Genomic DNA, 22,978 nt, shown 5'->3' on the forward strand with positions numbered 1-22,978 from the left:
CCACAATCATCAACACTAACAGTACCATTACCACCACCAATAACATCCACATCCCATGATTCAACATCACAAAATGTCCCACGAACATCAACGTCATACGCACCATAGATACCAAGGAGTACCAACAACAATAACTGATGAAGTATTGATTCATAACTTCATTGGAGAAACATTCTGCGGTGATTATGTAATCTCTAGCCTTAACCATAAAGCAGATAAATGGACCGAAATAATAGAAGGAATGGTAGAAACCCTGACAAGAATGATGCGTGATTTACAAGCTAGACTTGTTATACAAGCGCCACCGGTAGTACCACCAATATCACCATCAGTATCACCAACACCGACAAAACCTTTAGCACTGCAAGCTCTGCCAATTCCATAATCACCAACATCACCACAAATCAACAAAGTGAATATTGTAACAACAATTTATGAAGTATTAACTCATTTTCTCTGAAGAATTTATATGTATATCTTATATATATATAAATTTTAAAACCATAATATATCTTTTCGTACTAAGCTATTATGTATGAATTGAAAACGGGTAGATACTACTCTGTTAAATTCATATTACTAATATGCTATAATCTTTCGATTGACGACTTAACCATCATTAACCACAGTCTCCGTTTCAACTCAATGAATTCCATTTCATAATAAACTAAGTATATTATTCAATTATATGTTTGATTTTACACTTTCATTTTCAATGTACTTGAAACTTTCCAGAAAACATCATTCGTACCTTGCGAAGTTAGCAAGAGTTCAATGAGCACCAACATGATTCACTGAAGAAATATCAATAAAATTGAATAACGAAGTATTGATTACATTAGTGAAATACTCCGCGAAGATTATGAAATCTTTAATGTTTTAGAGATTATTCATTTCTAATCCAGCCGAAAATTAAATAAGCTTAATATGATATTAACTCATTAAATCTGTATTACATCTGAAGAAAATATAAATACATATATTTTCATAAAGACTGTAATAAAATTCTCTGGTACAAAATATTACTTGTGAAACTTTTAACGGGTAGGTAATACCCGATATATATATAAATTCACAATTAATATGTTAAATTCTTCGATTCTGATTCAAAAAATCATCAACTATACTCACTACTTTCACAACGATATACATTCTTTCCTAGAAATCAAAACAACCATTCGCATCCAAATTTGATTACATATTCTGATTTTGAAAAATCAGAATCCAAGCCAAGATTTAACAGAAAACATCACTCTTAGATTCTTACATCTTTCAAATGCCATACTTTGAATTCAAAACTGTACTAGAACATCATATGTATACATATAACATTCATCTCTTAGAATTATGAGCTTTCATTATGAAATTCTGAAAAGCACCCCTAACTACGAATTAGTTCTCCGAATTTTTGGAAAATGCTGATGAAGCAGCAAAAACTGTAAACGACCTTAACAGTTAAAAGTTTGATGATAAAGAATAATGTGTTGAAAAAGCTCAGATTTGGAACTGAAAAACGGATTGAGCAAACTATGAAGGAGACTGTTGACAAATCATAAAGACTAAACCTGCCTTCAAAGAATCCAAATGATTCAGTATCTGCTGAAGTCATTAACGAATACCTTGCTCCTGACTCTAAACCTTTACGAACAAATCTTCTTTATCATCTTTCGATATTAGAAATTCTAAGATATCATCGTATCTTTCATTATAAATATCCTCGATATTTCTGAAGATATTTTCATAACTATTCTTATCTGAAATCATTTATCTCTTCGCGATATCAGTGTTACATCAGAAAGGAAACTGTTTTAGTTTCTAAATTCTGAAAAGTTTGGACTTAAATTATGAATGTTATTAAACTAGTGTTGGGAACTGAAGCATGAGTTAATATAATATAATGACACTTGATCAACGTGATTATATTATAGTAAGTCATGCTGAGTTTCTAATGGAATGTGATGATTCACAGATCATAACGTCATCATGTGCCATGTTACATGACTCTTACACTCTATCTAGTATATAAACATATCAAGAACATAATTTCTTGATAGTTCTATCTTTTCTCTAGAATTCTGGTAATTTAACCAATTAAGATCGTGCTATTACAATTTCTCTCTTAAAACATTAGCCATGTTCATTCGAAACACCATACCTACGAATTCTGGACCATTAATTGTGAAGAGAAAACAAAAGCATTAAGCTCCGAAATAGAAATGGGAGTATAAATCACAGCAAATAGAAGAGAGCATTAACTGTGGATGCCAATGATTATAGAAAGACAGAAGCAGAGACATCAAAATATAAGAGAAGATATAAAGCTCAACAATAACCCAGAAATTACAAACTGTGTATATCGATGCATATAGCAATATAAAGACACGGGAGAACTAAAAACACTATAAAATCAAGAGTATAGTAGAAGTAAATAGATTCTTCCGGCGGCAGATGAAAAAGAAGAATGACAGATATGAAAGTTAGGATTATATCAAGAATCAGAACTGGATGGAGCATATTAACGAATACTTTAAAGTATGAATTGAGGGAGAAAGAATAGAAGATGTGAGCTGTGGAAATAAGGAAACGAAGGGAGTAGATTTATAGTAAAATATCCGACAGAGCAATCGAAATAGATTATTGCATTTAACTAAAGAAGATCCTATTTCCTTAATTATCGAAGAACCAAATCTTATTACGAAGATTTTCTCTATATCCCTTGAATTTCGGAAATCAACCGTGACTACGTCACCAATTAAGGTGAACATGTATTTACTCATCTTCACTCTTTTGCGATAGCTTCACTCGTACTCTTCACATAATCGAATTATTTTATCAATATTACTCATTGATGATAAAACTCTAATTTTCAACTCTTTTTAGTCATGAAAACATACTTATTGTTAGCCATGACGACCTCGATCAAATTTCGGGACGAAATTTCTTTAACGGGTAGGTACTGTGACAACCCGAAAATTTCTGACCAAATTTAAATTAAATCTTTATATGATTTCGACACGATAAGCAAAGTCTGTAATGTTGAGTCTCAAAATTTTTGGAATTTTATTCATGTAATCAATTACCCTTTTGACTATTGACCGACGATTCACGAACATCTATTTGTAAATAGATATATATATATATATATACAATAAATTGGAATATTAATTATTAAAATTAATTATAAATAACTTACAATGTGTATTTAAAAACTGATTTATGTATGTATATATATATATATATATATATATATATAATTTCAAGTTATTTAGTAAACGATAGTAAAATTTGTTTATTGATTCGATTGATATTTAGATAAGTTAACTAAAACGTTTAAGATGAACAAGTAAAACACTAATTTGCTACAGTATTTTCGAATTGCTACAGTGCCCGAAAAGCTACAGTGTTTTCGAAAACCACTATTTGCTACAGTATTAAACATTTTGCTACAGTAAAACACTATTTCAAATTGAAAATGCATGTATATTTTATAAATGTTATAAAATATAATATTAACTTAGATATAAAACGTTTTGATTTAAAATAATATTATTATATATTAATACGTTAATTTATAGACGCAAATGACCATAACACTCAAATGAATAAGTTACACTTTGAGTGGGATAGTTTTTCATTGATTTGAGTCTTGTTATGTATAAAGGTACATTACACGAAACATAAAGTACCAGTTTTCTAAGCGTACGAAAATGCGTTCGAGAAACCGGAACCGGAACATAAGTCGAGCGTCAACGTAGAAGTTATCGGAACTAAAATTACAAGTCAACTATGCACCAGAATATATATATATATATATATATATATATATATATATATATATATATATATATATATATATATATATATATATATATATATATATATATATATATATATATATATATATATATATATATATATATATATATATATATATATATAATTATATAAAATTATATATATTATATATATATATATATATATTTAAATATTATGTCGACGAACTAGCAAACAAAGGGAAATGAGCTGGATCAGCATCCCATGCGATCGCATGGGATTTGGGCATCACAGCCATGCGATTGCATGGCCATCAGGAACCACAAATGTACTATAAAAAGGCTTGTTTGCTCGACGAATTACACACACCTACACACTCTTTCTTTCTATCCTTCTGTAATCTATATTATTATTATTATTATTATTATTATTATTATTATTATTATTATTATTATTATTATTATTATTATTATTATAATTAAGATTAATATTATTATTAATCTTATAGTTAGGAGTATTATTATTAGTATTATTATACATAAAATATTACGACGAGGTTATGCCCAAATGATTTCAAAACAAGCTTTTCGAGCGGGATAGAGCTAAGGAAATAATGAGTTATAGCTATGGAGGTTATGGGTATTACTTGGGGGTTATGATCATGAGTCAAAGGTCAACCTAGCGTTTATCATTTCCGTTGCGTCTACCTACTTTCCTGCAATATTGAATCACAATATTGATACGTGAGCATTCATATCTTATATTTTATATATTAATAGTGTATCCATGTCTAGTGCTCGAGTATATATGTTTATGCATGCTTGTATGCTTTAATTTCGTCGTTAGATAGTTTATGATGAATCACGAATTTGACACATATGCTACTGATATAAAGTATATGATATGCATGTCATTGGAAAGCTATCAAAAAATTAATAACTTTTTATTTAGAAATCGTGTGATTTCGATGAACGGATTAAAAGATATGGTCAACTGAATTATGTTTGACGTTAATTGAAATTGTGTTTGAAACTGTAAATTAATATTTAAACAACTTGTCTATGAGATTGATAAATTGGATTTTTAGATATTACTAATCGAGTAAATGAATTTCTATATAAGGCACGTCTCGTTTTGTTGAACAATTGTCAAAGTTGACTGTCTTATCATGTTTTAAAGCTTTATAAACATTATAATATGATTTTACAAGTATTGGAAAGCTATGTGAAATAATAAAATATTTTCGATTGCCATGATAATTCAAATATAATATAGCTCCTGAAATAAATAATATTTTGAGTTTGATAAACTATAAATTCGTTCAATTATCAAGACTTATACTATGTTAATAAACATGTATAGATTTAAAGATCATTTTGGGTCAGGTTGACTTTTGAGATGACTTTTGTTAACTTTTGCATGTCGGTCTCGAGCATTAGGATTGTGATACACTATGACCTGGCCTAGCTTGTTAGACATGTATTGACCAACATATGTTCTCTAGGTTGAGATCTACAGTTATTTGACATTCTGAGTTTCGGTCACATTTCGGTGAATGACCTTATGTGCTACTAAGGTGAGTTTATAGATCCCTTTTTAATTGCCTTTGCAATCTATATTTTTGGGCTGAGAATACATTCACTTTATTTTAAACGCAATGGATACAAGTACATACTAAATTCTACACCGAGTTTGAACCGAAAATCCCTTAGCTTTGGTAACTAGTAGCTGCCGGTTATAAGAACTGGTGGGCGCGAATGTAGTAACCCGTCCTAATCCACCTGGACGAAGTCTTCATCAGATGGTCCCATTGCGAGGTTCTGACCTCTATATGCCATGAATGACTCCAAGTAGTATCTTTAAATTGAGCAAATGCACAGCGGAAGGTTTCTTTCATACCTGAGAATAAACATGTTTTAAAGTGTCAACCAAAAGGTTGGTGAGTTCATAGGTTTATCATAAACAATAAAATTCATCATTTTGATAGACCACAAAATTTAAATACAGTACACCTATCTCGTGTATAAAACCATTTTTCATAAATCTTAGTAACCGTACACGTATCTCGTGCACAAAAACTAATACACATAACCTGTGTATAAAAATTATTCTCTCGATACATAACATTCATATCAATTGGTGGCAATTATCATGTTCACATAATTCAACGGTGGCAATTATCATGTCCACATAATTCAACGGTGGCAATTATCATGTCCATATAATTCAACGGTGAAAATTATCATGTCCACATAATTCAACAGTGGCAATTATCATGTCCACATAATTCAACGGTGGCAATTATCATGTCCACATAATTCAATAATAATCCGCAGAACTTCTGTCTGCATAATAATTCATTCGAGGAATGTTTTGCTTGTGTCTATCTCGTGAAACATTTATAAAAGCATTTCATGTATTCGCAGTTCAAAATATTTTTCAAAAGCATTTAATAAAGCAGTTGTAAAAACAGCGCATGTATTCTCAGTCCTAAAAATGTAAAGAGTAAAAGGGGGCAAATGAACTCACTCTACAATATTTTGTAGTAAAAATATTCATACGATGAAACTCAACAATGCAAGGTTGGCATCGGATGAAAGGACCCGTTCATATACATTATAAACGATTCACAATAGTTGATTACATTGCGAGGTATTTGACCACTATATGATACATTTTACAAATATTGCATTTGTTTTTAAAAGACAATCTTTCTTTACATCGAAAATTTACAGGCATGCATACCATTTCATAATATCCACTATCCAACTATAAATTGATTTAATAATAATCTTTGATGAACTCAATGACTCGAATGCAACGTTCTTCGAAATATGCTATGAAAGACTCCAAGTAATATCTTTAAAATGAGCAAATGCACAGCGGAAGATTTCTTTAACACCTGAGAATAAACATGCTTTAAAGTGTCAACCAAAAGGTTGGTGAGTTCATTAGTTTATCATAATCATTTATTTCCATCATTTTAATAGACCACAAGAATTTCATTTCCAGTTCTCATAAATATACGTCCCATGCATAGAGACAAAAATAATCATTCATATGGTGAACACCTGGTAACCGACATTAACAATATGCATATAAGAATATCCCCTATCATTCCGGGATCCTCCTTCGGACATGATATAAATTTCGAAGTACTAAAGCATCCGGTACTTTGGATGGGGCTTGTTAGGCCCGATAGATCTATCTTTAGGATTCGCGTCAATTAGGGTGTCTGTTCCCTAATTCTTAGATTACCAGACTTAATAAAAAGGGGCATATTCGATTTCGATAATTCAACCATATAATGTAGTTTCAATTACTTGTGTCTATTTCGTCAAACATTTATAAAAGCGCATGTATTCTCAGTCCCAAAAATATATATTGCAAAAGCATTTAAAAAGGGAATAATGAAACTCACCATACTGTATTTTGTAGTAAAAATACATATAACATCATTGAACAAGTGTAGGGTTGGCCTCGGATTCACGAACCTATAGTAATTATATATATTTATGTATTTGTCAATATTTGTCTAATAAATTAGGCCAAGTCATAGTGTACCACAATCTAATGCTCGAGACTAATGTGCAAAAGTCAAAGGTTAAAGTAAAAACGAGGTCGCATGCAAAAATACAATAACTTATACAAAAATGATTTTTCGGTCAAACATGACTAAACGGCCACTTCAGCGATTTTTAGAAAAATTATCGGAACTCCGATTGATAAACGGCCAAAGATAAAAGTTACACATTACCAAAAAGATTAAGCATTAATTTTTACAGAAGTAAACTAAACCTAGACAACTCGTAGTTGCCAACGCGGTTTCGGCGTTTCAAAGTTAATTTTTCAGCTTTAATAAATTTACAAAAGTGACCGAGTAGCCTACTTTGGAGATTTTTAGAAAATTCCTCGAAACTCGGATTGACAAACGGTCAAAGCCTTCAAATTCTCGTTACCACAAAGATATAACATAATTTTTGGCAAAAGTAAACACACATTAGGTCGACCATGACAACTGATACAAAACTGACATTTTTAACAAAAAAGTTTCAGCTCTTTTTAGAATTTTAAAATGTGACCCAACAGTCAACTTTGACGATTTTTAGAAAAATCGTCGAGACTCGAATTGACAATTGGCTAGAGTGGTTTGTTAGACCTTACAGCAAAGAATTCAGTGGTATTTTTGTTTTAATCTGAAACAACGTAGATAAGCGAGAATTTCAGTTTCCGTATCGACGTTTCATCAAAATTTACAAAACTTCTTTTATCCATAACTTGACAACCGTTCAACGAAACGAGACGTGCTTTATATGAAAATTCATCTACTCGACGAGTAGAATCTAAATAACCACTTTTTATTACCCAGAAAATTAGTTCACTAATTATTATCAGCAATTTTAATTACGAAATTAATTGTTTAATTCATAACTTTCTAACCGTTCATCGAATCCATTCGATATCTAAATGAAAAGTTCTTAATTTTTCGCTAGCTTTCCAATGACATGCATATCTTATACCTTATTTCATCCCTAGTATAACAACCTTTAAGATTCAACATAACCTATCTAAGGGCAATATCAAATGTACAAATAAGCATAATCCTATTTTCTCGAGCACTAGTTAGGGATACACTATTAGTATGTAAAAATTAAATTAGGAGTACTCACGTATCAATATTGAGGTTCAATATTGTAGGAAAGGTTCGTAGACGCAACGGAGATGACAAACACTAAATTGACCTCACGGGCATACCCACGAACATTACTCATAACCTCCATAGCCATAACCCATAATTTTCTTAGCCCTATCCTACTCATAAAACTTCTCTTGAAATGACCCGCTCATGACCTCGTCGTAATATTTTATGTATATTTAATACTAATAGTAACACTAATACTCTTACTATAATTAATAATAATAATATAGGTTGGAGAGATTGATCGAATTATGAATTATGAATTGAATTCAGAACGCCGTGGAGCTTTATAGTTAAACTTTGGGACCCATTACCTCCACAATTTCAAAGTGATGAAATAATAGATCCGCAAATTGCGGCATAAATTCTTGAACGTGAACTAACATTACATATATATAGATTTATAATATATTTAATTTATAATATATTTAATCTTTAGAATTAATTAAATATTATATTATATTTACGTTTGTGGTAAAAATATAATTTTTACAAAAATGACACGGACGTGGTCTCACGACTCATGTACCACTTTCGGTTTTTCGTGCGCACTTTCGTACGTTTAGAAAACTAGCCTTTTATGTTACATGACGTGTACCTTTTACAAAAATTTGACTTACATAACAATAAATTACCTTTATAAAAATATAACTTGTAAAGTTGAGTATTGTGGTCATTTCCTTATATAAATTAAAGTCTCTTTGTTTGTCAAAATATTTTATTTTAAATTAAACATTTTGTGACACGTACCTTTATTAATAACTAGACTTAAATTAATTAAAAACTAACCCACTCAAAGTGTAACTTAATCTTTTGAGTGTTTTGGTCATTTACTTTTATAATTCATAATCTTGTTATTTATCAAAGCATATTTATTAATATTAGTTTAATATCAAAACGTTTTATGACTAATTTAAATTAAAAGTTATAATCTTATACATATTTTTGAAATATTTATCTAATAAAATACTAGTTATCCTTTCAAAACTAATTATATAATTTAAGATCCTTTACAAAATCGAAAAATCCTATAATGTTTATGCTTTAAAACTTATTTTGATTTCATTCTTTTATGCGTAAATGTTTAGTTTAATTTCTTTAACTTTCTAAATAATATATCTTAATATAACATATCAAATGGGTTTATCTAGTCAACGAATCTTATCCCAATTATTCCTTCTATATGATAAATCGAGTATTATGAAATTCGATTCTCCACTAACTTTTGTCTAACTCCCAATAAGTGATACTTTGTTCTTACTTGTAAATCACTTTACCATTATTTCCGAATACCGTTAAAAAGTAAGGGTTTCCTAATTCAAAGTGGACCTCATAACAGAGACTCATAATCATAGTTCAATGTATCCAATAATTCAATCATTTGATATTATCTTTTAATCTCGTCGATAAACTTACACCGAACAAATATGTTTATGTAACATATTATTTATTCAATACTTTGATAGCATTTCCAAGTTCAAAAAATAGATCTCATAACTTATATTCATATTAACTAATCCGTTCAATGTTTTATTAATATATCTCAATTTAATAAGCACACATGTATATGCATATATATTTATTTACACATAATTGTTCGTGAATCATTTGGCATGGTCAAAGGATATTTGATTACAGAAATATAGTTTCAAAACTTTCGAGACTCAACATTACATATTTTTGCTCATCGTGTCAGGAACATATAAAGATTAAAGTTTAAATTTGATCGGAAATTTCCGGGTCATCACAGTACCTACCCGTTAAAAGAAATTTCGTCCCGAAATTTGATAGAGGTCGTCATGGCTAACAGTAAGAATGTTATTATGACGAATGTAAACTGATACATAGAGTTTTATCATCATTGAGTAATATAGATAACCCAATTTGATTATGCGAAGAGTATAAATGAAGCTATCGCAAAAGAGTGAAAAATGAATAAATGTAGGTTTGACTTAACAGATGGCGTAGTCAAGATTGATTTCCGAAATTTAAGGAATTTAGAAGAAGATCTCCATAATAAGATTTGATTCGTCGGTAATTAAGGAGATTATGATCCTCTTTGGTTATACGCGATAATCTGCTTTGATTGCTCTGTCTATAAATCCACCCCCTTCGTTTCCTTACAACTCACACCTTCTATTCTTTCTTCCTCAATTCATACTTTAAAGTATTCATTAATATGCTCCATCCCATCCTGATCCTTGATATCCTCTTAACTTTTATATCTGTCATTCTTCTTTTTAATCTGCCACCGGAAGAATCTATTTACTTCTACTATACTCTTGGGTTTATAGTGTTTCTAGTTCTCCCGTGTCTTTATATTGCTATATGCATCGATATATACGGTTTATAATTTACGGGTGATTTGTTGGGTTTTACATCTTCCCTTATACTTCGATGTCCCTGTTTCTATCTTCTATAATCATTGTCATCCACAGTTAATGTTCTTTTCTATTTGCTGCGGTTTATACCCCAATTTCTGTTTCGGAGCTTTGTCCTTTCGTTTCTTCTTCTTGCGATTAAGTAGCTCTTGTAATGGTCCGGAATTCGTATGTATGGATTTCAGAAGGAATATAGTAATTGTTCTAAGAAGGAAAGGGTAATGGTAAATCCTAATTTGTTAAATTACCAGAATACCCTGGAAAGGACCGAATCATCAAGAAATATTTTCTTGATATGTTTAGAGATTAGATAGAATGTAAGAGTCATGTAAATGGTACATGATGACGGTATATTCTGTGAATCATCACGTCCATTAGAAACTCAGCATGAATTACTTTAATATAATGACGTTGATCAAGTGTCATTATATTATACTAACTCATGCATCAGTTCCCAACACTACTTCAAAACATTCATATTTGAATTTTTCAGAATTTAGAAACTAACACAGTTTCTTTTATGTTGCAGATATTACCGAGAGATAAATGATCTCAGATAAGGATAGTGGTGAAGATATCTCCAGAAATATGAAGAATATGTATAATGGGAGATACGAAGATATCTTATAATATTTAAGATATGATGATGATGAAGAATATCTGTCCGTGAAGGTTTAGAATAAGAAGTAAGGTGTTTGCTAACGAGTTCATTAGGCACTGAATCATTTGGATCCTTTGAAGGCAGAATCAGTCTCTGTGATTTGTCCACGGCTTCCTTCATACTTTGCTCAATTCGTTTTTCAGTACCAAATCCTTTCTTTTTCTGAGCTTTACCAACTCACTATCTTTTATCATCAAACTTTTGACCATTTAAACCATCTACCATTTTTATGTTTCCTCTGCATTTAATGCTATAATATCTGAATCTCTGGTTATCAATCCGAGGTGGGTTCAGAAGAATCGTGTTTTAGATGATTAAACGCTGGTGGTAATATGGTGGAATATGAAAGGTTCCCCAGTAATAATGACGAAAGGGCAACGTATCTATCGGGGTTATAATAAGACTGGTCCGACTGAAAAATCGAAGTTGACTTGCTGGAGCTGTGACAAAATTGGCTACTTTGAAAAGAAATCGAAATGTTGTTTTTGCTAATAAATAAAAAAAATTGGATGCGGGTACATGTAAAACTACGACCTTGATTTCGAGAGCTTTTCAGGTACAAGGCTTCGGGTAATGTGTGATTGGATCATCATCTCGATTGTTCAATGTTTGAAGTGTCTTCCGGAATTTCGAAGGGTTTTAATTGCAGATTGTCATAGCCAATATCCAAATGATGGAATTGTCCTGACTCCCGAATGATTTTCATATTCATCTGAGTGTTACGATTAAAAGTGACGTTCTATCACAGTTTTGAAGTCAAAGTATAGTTTTGAAAAATATAAGGATCTAAGAGCGATGATTTCGGTTGTATCTCGAGTTGAATTCTGAAATTTCCAAAATCAGAATATGTAATTAGATTCGAATGAGTATGGTTGTTTTGATTTCTATAGAGGAATGCATATTGGTATAGTTGATGATTGTTGAATCAGAATTGAAGAACGTAACATATTAATCGTGATTTTATATATCTCTCGGGTATTACCTACCCGTTAAAAAAATTTCACAAATAATATTTTGAACCAGAGTGTTCATTACAATCTTTATAAAAATATATGTGGGTATATTTTCTTCAGATGTAATACAGATTCAATGAGTTGATATCATACTAAGCTCATCTGATTTTCGGCTTGAATTAGAAATGAAAAATCTCTAAAACATTAGAGATTACATAATTCTTGCGGAGTATTTCACTAATGTAATCAATACTTCAATATTTATAAGTATTTCCTTAGTGAATCATGCTGATGTTTATAGAACTTTTGTTAACTTCGCAAGATACGAATGTTGTTTTCCAGTAATTTTCGAGTACATCGAAGATGAAAGTGTAAAATCAAACATGTTATTGAATGATACACTTGATTTATTATGAAACCGAATTCATTTAATTGAAATAGAGGTTGTAGTTAACGATGGTTACGTAGCTAATGAAGGATGTACATCATAGCATATTAGTAATATGAATTAACCAGATAGTTAAGTTTCATACATAATAGCTTAGTACAGAAGGATTTATTATGGTTTAAAATTTTTATATATATATATATATAGGATATACATATAAATTCTTTGGAGAAACTGAGTTAATACTTCATAACTCATTGATACAATATACTCGTTATTAATTCGTAATGGTTTCCACAGTGATTTTTTTTTTTTTTTTTTTTTTTTTTTTTTTTTTTTTTTTTTTTTTTGAACTGGCAGAGCTTGTGAGGTTAGAGGTGCTGACGATTCTAACGATGTTGACAACACAGACTGTGTTGACGAGGCTATGGGTACCGCTGATGTTGTTTGGTAAAACAAGTCTAGCTTGTAAACGGCGCATCATTCTTGTCAGGGTTTCGATTCTTTTTTTTTTTTTTCTATCATCTCTGTCCACTCATCTGGTTTATGGTTAAAGCTGAGATAGATAATCTCTAAAACTTTAGAGATTACATAATCACCACAGAATGTTTCTCCGATGAAATTATGAATCAATACTTCATCGTTTGTTGTTGTTGGTACTCCTTAGTATCTTTGGTGCGTGTGACGTTGATATCCGATATACAAATTGGGATATTGAGGTGTGTGGTGCGGATGTGATTGTTGGTGGTGGTAATGATCCTGTTGATATTAATAATGGTGGTTGCTGTTGATGCCGGTGATGCTGCTGGTGCTTATGATATTGAGGCTTGCGATGTTGATGTTACTGGCGGTACTTGTTATGCTGCTGGTGCTGCTGATGGTGTTTGTAACCTTCGTACCGTATTCTCCAAAGCCACTACCCGAGCGCGAAGCTCGTTGACTTCTTCTATCACACCGGGGTGATTATCGGTTCGGACGAGCGGATAAATATAATCTAGAATTTGGTGTAGTATATAGTCGTGACGAGATGCTCTGGAGATGAGAGAGAAAATGGTTTCTCGAACAGGTTCGTCGGTAAGTGCTTCAGGTTCATCGCCAAGAGGGCAATTTGGTGGATGGAAGGGATCACCTTCTTCTTGTCTCCAATGATTGAGGAGGCTACGAACCCATCCCCATTTCATCCAGAATAGATGATGGCTGATTGGTTGATCCATTCCGGTCACACTGTTTTCAGAGCTCGAATGAAACTCCATATCGGAAAAGCTATCATACTCTGAGGAATTCGAACCGGTTGAGGGATCCATCTCGTATGATCAAGGGAATGAAATTTTTGATATGAAATAGATTATAGGAATTAGATTTAGTATTCTTCAATACATAATTTACATATGTATATATATTACCAAAATCCCATAAATTACGGAGGAATCTTTGAAAAATGTCAGTCAAAGTTCACAGTAACAGATATGCCAGGATAAGATTTCGTCTATACACTATTATGCAATAAATGCAAGAAAACGCGTCTAGACTTAAGAATGATAAGCAGGTAATTTTTCTACAGATGATAAGTAGATGATTTTCGACACGAAATGATAAGCAAAAACTTTTGATATGCAGACACGGTCGAAGTCCAGACTCACTAATGTATCCTAACGACTTATCAGTTAGACACACTAATGCAGACCTGGTTCGCTAAGACCACCGCTCTGATACCAACTGAAAGGACCCGTTCATATACATTATAAACGATTCACAATAGTTGATTACATTGCGAGGTATTTGACCACTATATGATACATTTTACAAATATTGCATTTGTTTTTAAAAGACAATCTTTCTTTACATCGAAAATTTACAGGCATGCATACCATTTCATAATATCCACTATCCAACTATAAATTGATTTAATAATAATCTTTGATGAACTCAATGACTCGAATGCAACGTTCTTCGAAATATGCTATGAAAGACTCCAAGTAATATCTTTAAAATGAGCAAATGCACAGCGGAAGATTTCTTTAACACCTGAGAATAAACATGCTTTAAAGTGTCAACCAAAAGGTTGGTGAGTTCATTAGTTTATCATAATCATTTATTTCCATCATTTTAATAGACCACAAGAATTTCATTTCCAGTTCTCATAAATATACGTCCCATGCATAGAGACAAAAATAATCATTCATATGGTGAACACCTGGTAACCGACATTAACAATATGCATATAAGAATATCCCCTATCATTCCGGGATCCTCCTTCGGACATGATATAAATTTCGAAGTACTAAAGCATCCGGTACTTTGGATGGGGCTTGTTAGGCCCGATAGATCTATCTTTAGGATTCGCGTCAATTAGGGTGTCTGTTCCCTAATTCTTAGATTACCAGACTTAATAAAAAGGGGCATATTCGATTTCGATAATTCAACCATATAATGTAGTTTCAATTACTTGTGTCTATTTCGTCAAACATTTATAAAAGCGCATGTATTCTCAGTCCCAAAAATATATATTGCAAAAGCATTTAAAAAGGGAATAATGAAACTCACCATACTGTATTTTGTAGTAAAAATACATATAACATCATTGAACAAGTGTAGGGTTGGCCTCGGATTCACGAACCTATAGTAATTATATATATTTATGTATTTGTCAATATTTGTCTAATAAATTAGGCCAAGTCATAGTGTACCACAATCTAATGCTCGAGACTAATGTGCAAAAGTCAAAGGTTAAAGTAAAAACGAGGTCGCATGCAAAAATACAATAACTTATACAAAAATGATTTTTCGGTCAAACATGACTAAACGGCCACTTCAGCGATTTTTAGAAAAATTATCGGAACTCCGATTGATAAACGGCCAAAGATAAAAGTTACACATTACCAAAAAGATTAAGCATTAATTTTTACAGAAGTAAACTAAACCTAGACAACTCGTAGTTGCCAACGCGGTTTCGGCGTTTCAAAGTTAATTTTTCAGCTTTAATAAATTTACAAAAGTGACCGAGTAGCCTACTTTGGAGATTTTTAGAAAATTCCTCGAAACTCGGATTGACAAACGGTCAAAGCCTTCAAATTCTCGTTACCACAAAGATATAACATAATTTTTGGCAAAAGTAAACACACATTAGGTCGACCATGACAACTGATACAAAACTGACATTTTTAACAAAAAAGTTTCAGCTCTTTTTAGAATTTTAAAATGTGACCCAACAGTCAACTTTGACGATTTTTAGAAAAATCGTCGAGACTCGAATTGACAATTGGCTAGAGTGGTTTGTTAGACCTTACAGCAAAGAATTCAGTGGTATTTTTGTTTTAATCTGAAACAACGTAGATAAGCGAGAATTTCAGTTTCCGTATCGACGTTTCATCAAAATTTACAAAACTTCTTTTATCCATAACTTGACAACCGTTCAACGAAACGAGACGTGCTTTATATGAAAATTCATCTACTCGACGAGTAGAATCTAAATAACCACTTTTTATTACCCAGAAAATTAGTTCACTAATTATTATCAGCAATTTTAATTACGAAATTAATTGTTTAATTCATAACTTTCTAACCGTTCATCGAATCCATTCGATATCTAAATGAAAAGTTCTTAATTTTTCGCTAGCTTTCCAATGACATGCATATCTTATACCTTATTTCATCCCTAGTATAACAACCTTTAAGATTCAACATAACCTATCTAAGGGCAATATCAAATGTACAAATAAGCATAATCCTATTTTCTCGAGCACTAGTTAGGGATACACTATTAGTATGTAAAAATTAAATTAGGAGTACTCACGTATCAATATTGAGGTTCAATATTGTAGGAAAGGTTCGTAGACGCAACGGAGATGACAAACACTAAATTGACCTCACGGGCATACCCACGAACATTACTCATAACCTCCATAGCCATAACCCATAATTTTCTTAGCCCTATCCTACTCATAAAACTTCTCTTGAAATGACCCGCTCATGACCTCGTCGTAATATTTTATGTATATTTAATACTAATAGTAACACTAATACTCTTACTATAATTAATAATAATAATATAGGTTGGAGAGATTGATCGAATTATGAATTATGAATTGAATTCAGAACGCCGTGGAGCTTTATAGTTAAACTTTGGGACCCATTACCTCCACAATTTCAAAGTGATGAAATAATAGATCCGCAAATTGCGGCATAAATTCTTGAACGTGAACTAACATTACATATATATAGATTTATAATATATTTAATTTATAATATATTTAATCTTTAGAATTAATTAAATATTATATTATATTTACGTTTGTGGTAAAAATATAATTTTTACAAAAATGACACGGACGTGGTCTCACGACTCATGTACCACTTTCGGTTTTTCGTGCGCACTTTCGTACGTTTAGAAAACTAGCCTTTTATGTTACATGACGTGTACCTTTTACAAAAATTTGACTTACATAACAATAAATTACCTTTATAAAAATATAACTTGTAAAGTTGAGTATTGTGGTCATTTCCTTATATAAATTAAAGTCTCTTTGTTTGTCAAAATATTTTATTTTAAATTAAACATTTTGTGACACGTACCTTTATTAATAACTAGACTTAAATTAATTAAAAACTAACCCACTCAAAGTGTAACTTAATCTTTTGAGTGTTTTGGTCATTTACTTTTATAATTCATAATCTTGTTATTTATCAAAGCATATTTATTAATATTAGTTTAATATCAAAACGTTTTATGACTAATTTAAATTAAAAGTTATAATCTTATACATATTTTTGAAATATTTATCTAATAAAATACTAGTTATCCTTTCAAAACTAATTATATAATTTAAGATCCTTTACAAAATCGAAAAATCCTATAATGTTTATGCTTTAAAACTTATTTTGATTTCATTCTTTTATGCGTAAATGTTTAGTTTAATTTCTTTAACTTTCTAAATAATATATCTTAATATAACATATCAAATGGGTTTATCTAGTCAACGAATCTTATCCCAATTATTCCTTCTATATGATAAATCGAGTATTATGAAATTCGATTCTCCACTAACTTTTGTCTAACTCCCAATAAGTGATACTTTGTTCTTACTTGTAAATCACTTTACCATTATTTCCGAATACCGTTAAAAAGTAAGGGTTTCCTAATTCAAAGTGGACCTCATAACAGAGACTCATAATCATAGTTCAATGTATCCAATAATTCAATCATTTGATATTATCTTTTAATCTCGTCGATAAACTTACACCGAACAAATATGTTTATGTAACATATTATTTATTCAATACTTTGATAGCATTTCCAAGTTCAAAAAATAGATCTCATAACTTATATTCATATTAACTAATCCGTTCAATGTTTTATTAATATATCTCAATTTAATAAGCACACATGTATATGCATATATATTTATTTACACATAATTGTTCGTGAATCATTTGGCATGGTCAAAGGATATTTGATTACAGAAATATAGTTTCAAAACTTTCGAGACTCAACATTACATATTTTTGCTCATCGTGTCAGGAACATATAAAGATTAAAGTTTAAATTTGATCGGAAATTTCCGGGTCATCACATCGGATTCACGAACCTATATCAATTATGTATATATTAACACATATAATAACAATTAAACAAGTTTTATATATATTAATATTAATATACTTAATAATTTGTAGGTTATATTAATAAATAGTTTAATTATAACTATTTTATATATTTTAGTTAAATAATTAATATTCTTATATATATGATTATATTAAAATATGTTTATCTATTATATATAATTTAGTTGATATGGTATAATAAAAAATTTCATTTAAATCAATATGAAATATTAGTATAGTTAGGATATATGTAAAAATATATTTTTATATAAATATCATTCGTTTATTACAATTCTAATTATAATAATACTTAAAATAATATTGGTAATGATAAAAATAGTAGTAATGATAATAATAATATAGTTGTAAAAATAATAATTTTAATAATAACAATACTAATAATGATAATAATAATGACAATAAAGATAATAATAATAATAATAATAATAATAATAATAATAATAATAATAATAATAATAATAATAATAATAATAATAATAATAATAATAATAATAATAGTATTAGCAATAATAATAATAATAATAATAATAATAATAATAATAATAATAATAATAATAATAATAATAATAATAATAATAATAATAATAATAATAATAATAATAATAATAATAATAATAATAATAATAATAATAATAGTATTAGTAATAATAAGAATAAAAATAAAACTACCTTTAAAGCAAGCTTAAAAAGAAATAAATGCCATAGCTCGGGATCGAACCCGAGACCTCTCGTCCACTAACCATACACCCAACCATTCCTCTGTCTAATACTTTCTGTTAGAACTATGATATTAATTCCTTTTAACCCCATCATACGCGTTTATCATCATCATCCTTTCACTTAACAATATCATCATCAATTATCATTCATCCTAATCATTATCATCTTAACATCATCATCATTAGTATTAGCCAACCGAAAACAACAATGGATCTTGACCCATTGAATTATCTAAGCCCTATTACTAAACCAAGTCCACAGCCCAACTATAAAATCATTTGGCCCAAGATGTAGGGTTTCGGTGTCCAGATAACCATGAAAGAGTAGAAGTCGACACAAAAACAAAATAAATAAATAAAAGGGTTTTCGGTTTCCATTCTCTATCTGATCAAAACATCATCGTCACTTATTGTAACAGCAAACACAGCAGTCCGGCTTGATTCACCATACCCAGTATATCATCATAGTAGTATCATTATCATCGAATCATCGTTTAAATTAATAGAATAAGAAACAGGAGAAAAAGGGTTTCAATTTGGACATGAACTTGAAACGTAACCAGGAAAAGGAGTATTCGGTTGTTTAAATTTCGAACGACATGAAAGAAGAAAAAAATAAAGCATGCACTCATTATCATTCTATTCAATCGTTATCACAGTCCCATCATTCTTCTTCGTGTTTAACTAACACAGAAACAGCAAAACACAAATTAAATTTTAGTTTGGGTCGTGATTTTGATCAAGAGTAAAAACTAGAGAATTTGAATGATGGGCTTGTGAAATCGTGGCCCAATGATATTCGAAGTTGGTAGCCCAAATATAACCTCTTAAATAAACTGTGATATGTGGGGTATTAAAATCAGAACCGCATAGCAGCATGGCAGCATGGCTCAATGTTTGATTGTTTTTTTTTCTCGGTCATAAAGCTAGTGGGTGGGGTTTTTCATGTCCACTAGTGTATACTTCCACCATGAAATAAAATAATACAAACGTCCCTTTTTAAAATCCCATAAATCATGGCAACGGGTGGGGTTGTAGTTGTCGAGATTTTGAGTATAGTCAAAGAAATATATATATATATATGATTGCTTCCAGCTATGGAGTTTCTGTAGGAGAGTGAGTCGACTTTTGGATTTTTAATTAAAAGAAATCGACCCACTAGAATAAAGGAAGGATAATATGTCGTCACTTTAACTTTTGAGTGGGTCGTGGTAAGTTAACCCATGAATCCCTTTATAAGCCTAATGTTTACGTACATATCACAATTATCTTTATCAACGTCCATCAATATAAATATCACGACTTATGTTAATAATCTTCATCGAAGAAAAGAAAAGAAAAATAAATAAAAAAATGTACTATGGCAATAGTAGATTTTGTTGAGGATTTGCAGCAACAAGGGTGAAGTGTTTTCGATGAACAAAGGATTTTTAGGGAGAGAGTGAGATGGTGTCGTGGTGGTTTGTTGAAGATGGTGACTTACAAAAATAAAGAAGAACTAGAAGATAGAATTTGCACCGGTTGTTATGTGATGGTTGTTCAATCCATAGTAGGTGTACGAATACAGAAGTGTAGCAGAAGATGTTGGTGACGTTCATGATAGTAATAGAAGAGAGAGAGATGAAGAAGGAAAGGTGATGGTTTAAAGGGGATGGAGAATTCGAATGACTTCGTCAATTATGAAAGAATCCTTGTTATGTAGAGAATGGGTGTCGACAGATAGAATCAATCTAGGAAGAAGAAAACAAAAATATATAAATCAAAAAGTGAAGTGTAACAGATTCGTACGATATATACAGCACAAGATTCCTTCACAGTTTGTTTCGTAGCTTTGATTGGATCGACAGAAGAATCTCGAGCAGGAAGAAGGTAATAAGAAAATAAAAATAGATAGGGACTTGAAACAGATTAGTAGGCTTTAACTGTTATTGACAGCTAGTAAGTTTTGTATCTGTCTTATTGATTTCTTTTCTCATTGAGTTGCAGAAGAATTTTATATGGAATGATTGTTTGTAGTGAAAATATGGAATCGATAAGGATCTTTGAGCGGAAGAAGAAATCAAGAGAAAAATATAAAAATGAATAAAGCTGATTACGCTGTAACTGAATTGGATTCTTTATCAGATTAATATCTAACAATCTTTGTATCTTACTGAATTATTATATCTGATTTTGATTCTATCAGATTTTGTTGTTATAATTCCTTATTTTTGATAATGAATAAATGTAAAGATTATTAATAATAATAATTCTATTAATATTAATAATAATAATAATACATAATAATAATAATGCAGAAATATTGTTAATAATAATAAGATAATAATATTGTTAATAATTATTATCATAAAAATAATATTTAGGATAATGATATTAATAGTTATAATAATGTTTATAATGATAATGATATTATTAATAATAATATTAATAAATTGTATTATTTTTGTAATACTAATACTGATAATATATAATGATTAATAATAAGTTACTTGTATCCAATTTCATATATATATATATATATATATATATATATATATATATATATATATATATATATATATATATATATATATATATATATATATATATATTACAACATATAATATTACAAATTATAATTCCAGTTACTATGTATATATATATATACACATATCTATTTACAAATAGTTGTTCGTGAATCGTCGGGAATGGTCGAAGGTCAATTGAATATATGAAACAGTTCAAAATTTTTCAGACTCAACCTAGCAGACTTTTTCTTATCGTGTCGAAATCATATAAAGATTAAGTTTAAATTTGGTCGGAAATTTCCGGGTCGTCACAGTAAATAGTTGTATATGGATCCATAGGGCTTGACATCCCCGTCTATTCCAGGTATAGAAACCCTAGCCTGAACTATAAAACAGACGTATGCTATTTGAGGTTAGTACACGTTGGTTTGCGTGTATTGTACATGTTGGTTGCATGTATGTTAAAATAGGGCTACTTATTATAACGTTAAAGTTTTGTTACCAGGGTGCTCAATTGTAATGTCCTCCCAATAGGGTCTGGAAGGAACGTCACTAATATCAAAATATACCAACATATTATAATAAACGAGAACAATACTAAATGATGAATTTAACTTTAATGAGTACGCAGCGGAAAATGAAATATCGTTACAATGACAGGAATAACAATATCGTAAATGTTCACATGCAGAAGTAATAAATGCGATATCTCTTGATCCTATGTCCAAGTAGCATCACATAAGCAGTAAGTATAAGAGCTTGAATCAAACAGTACCTGAGACAAAACATGCTAAAGTGTCAACCAAAAAGGTTGAGTGAAGTTCATAGGTTTAACAAAAAGTTTGTCGTTGTTTTAGACCACAAGATTTAGTTTGTAAAGTTGATCTCCCGCAGGATCAAAAAGTTATGCCAATGCGTGATATTTAGACTAAACGTTCAAGTTTGCCCCATGACAAGTTGTGTCTGTCCTTGTCGGTTTAATTTCATTATTAAGTAATACAATGACTTGGTCAAATGTATCGGGGACGTTACTCCCGATAGGCCTACCCCCAATAATTAAGCATGCCGCAGCAATTAAAAATATCACTGTAGGGACTTAGTCGGACCTATCCGGGTATAGCATAGTTTAACAGTTTGGTACTTGTGTCTAAAGTGTAAAAAGTAAAAACAGCATGTGTCTCACCCCAAGTGAAGTAAGTAAGTTTGCTAGCAATAAAGAGGGGCTATGAATTCACCTTAGTAAGTAGAGAGAGAGTTATTCCTCGGAATAAAGA

The sequence above is a fragment of the Rutidosis leptorrhynchoides genome, chromosome 6, assembly GCF_046630445.1.
Source record: "Rutidosis leptorrhynchoides isolate AG116_Rl617_1_P2 chromosome 6, CSIRO_AGI_Rlap_v1, whole genome shotgun sequence".
Taxonomy (NCBI): domain Eukaryota; kingdom Viridiplantae; phylum Streptophyta; class Magnoliopsida; order Asterales; family Asteraceae; genus Rutidosis; species Rutidosis leptorrhynchoides.